This window comes from Cebus imitator, unplaced genomic scaffold (genome assembly GCF_001604975.1).
Source record: "Cebus imitator isolate Cc_AM_T3 unplaced genomic scaffold, Cebus_imitator-1.0 Scaffold467, whole genome shotgun sequence".
Lineage (NCBI taxonomy): Eukaryota > Metazoa > Chordata > Mammalia > Primates > Cebidae > Cebus > Cebus imitator.
In genome coordinates, this window is record NW_016107782.1 from 1,610,026 (window position 1) to 1,612,200 (window position 2,175).

Sequence of the window (2,175 nt, forward strand, 5' to 3'; positions counted from 1 at the left end):
TTTAGATGTGTCTGTCTGCATCCTGTCTTACTCTTGTGTGTCGTCATCAGCCACAGTGAGAGAACTAGGATTTGGTGCTAAGGGAAAATTACACCTTGTGTTTTTCCAAATGCTGCCTGGTGATACTGGGAAGTTTTTATCTTGTATCTTTACAAGGTACCTGAGCTTACGTGTCTTCATCACTGCCCCAAATTGTTGCTAATGGCACAAGATCCATCATCCTATATGGCGCTTTTGTATTTTAATCATTGGTTTGTACTTGCCTTCAATGACACATACCTGTCACTTTTCATTTCACTCAACTCTTTGTCGTTTCTTTGCCATTTATGCTTATCAACTTGACACTTTCTTACCCACAGTCTGGAATACTTTATGGCTTCCTCCACCAGATTATTTAAAGGCTAAAAATGTTAATTAAGGTCAGCTGCAACAGATCTTGTTAACTCCTTTTCATTTGGAAGAATTATATGTATATCTTTTGATTCTTGTTTATAGTTTTGAACCGGCTTTCTTCCCTTGACAAAACATTTCCTTAATCACCATGCAATTCACTCGGAGAGGTATGTCACAAGTTTCTCTTGGCCATAAACTGATTTCAGCCTCTTGAAGAATTCTAGTAGATCAGTGAAGCAGTATTTCCCCAAACAGAAGCCACAGTTGTCTTTTTACCCAGAAGTGGTGCTTGCTTATGTGGTCAGGGGTTGATTCAATTCAAGAAATATTAAGTACCTATTGAGTGCAGGTCAGTATGCCAAACAACCGGGGAATACAAGATGAATAGAAATAGCCCTTACTAAACAGCTTAAAATCTAGTTAGGAGTGATAAGACATGTACATACATAACTGCAATCCACTGTAGAAAGATGTATGAGAGATGCAGAGTTTCTACGGTGTGTCTAGAGCACCATACTTGTACAGCCTACTTGCCGGCCACGCATGAAAGTCAAGGTTACTGATCTAGACCTCTGCAGTCCTTATTCTGTATTAGAATCATTCTAAACATCTTCTAGACTCCTTGCAAAAGATTACTTTGTAAATGACGTGTTGTACATTTTGGCCTCATGTTTTGCTGTTTTTATCCTAAAGTTCCTTGAGACTCTGAAGTGTATTCCAGCCACTCCTGGCAATTTTACATCCAGTATGTCAGTGAGACCCAGAACATCATGGATTCTTCACACTAATTTGCCGTGTCTGCTTTTTTTAGCCTTCAGAATAACTGCCACAGTAAGGATTCAGGTACAAATTTTAATCTTTGTGTTCTTTAGTTTTACCATTTTGAGGGGCAGATGACTGCCTTCTCTTCCCTCTATGCCAACTATATTTTGTAGATCTTTCTATTCTTGGGATGGCATGGTAGAAAAATTAAAGGCTTTGGAGTAAAAAAATCTCTGGATCTGAATCCCTGCTATCATTTTGTGTCTTTGTGGGTAACATTCCTAAGTTTGTGCAACTACAATTTCCTCATCTGCCCAGACAGGATAATAACATCTACATTTTGTAGGTTTGAGAGGATTTGTTGAGATGATACATAAAATGCCTGCCAAAAGATGTCTCAGTGAGTCTTCCCCTACCTGTTTGTATTCCTTACTTAGACAATATTTCTAAGGGGACTGTCTCTCTTCTCCTCTATCTCAGTGGTGGCTTCTCTTGCATCATTGTTTGCCAGTACAGATTTTCCCTGTCACTTTCTGGTTTATCTGGTCAACAGCATACATTTCCACCTTGGTCTTCTGATAAGGTATGTTTAATATAAAATTGTAACTAACAGTTCTGCATTTTGCCAGTTTCTTTTGCTTAAATCTGAGTGAACCACATACTGAATTTTTAAGCAGCTTTCCTTCTATAGCCCATAGTGAGATTAAGTATGTGATACCTATTGTTATTCCATCTTTTATCAATTGTTACTTCCCAATTGTGGTTCCTATATTTATATCAGAATAAAATATTTTTCCCTTCATATGGAATAGACAATGCAGTGTTGTTTAATACCAGACAAGTACTTTTCTGCATGTCTTTCTATGGAAGATTTTTGTTTCCTGCTCAACAATCTGTATTTGGTTTCAAGGACATTCATTGAGTACCTGTTGTATATGACTCACTCATAATCCTACAGAAAGTTGTGAAGTATCTTTCTCAGGAATAAAGTTTTTGAAGCAACATGTGGTTCTCTGGTGC

At 37.7% G+C, this 2,175-nt stretch overlaps 1 long non-coding RNA gene across 1 annotated transcript; it reads left to right on the forward strand.

Annotated features, from left to right (window-relative positions):
- Nucleotides 1-493: 493 nt before the first annotated feature.
- Nucleotides 494-1,740, forward strand: LOC119468652. The gene is made up of 3 exons (XR_005197387.1): nucleotides 494-560; nucleotides 1,087-1,236; nucleotides 1,636-1,740. It is a non-coding gene; the product is annotated as an uncharacterized LOC119468652 (long non-coding RNA).
- Nucleotides 1,741-2,175: the final 435 nt, after the last annotated feature.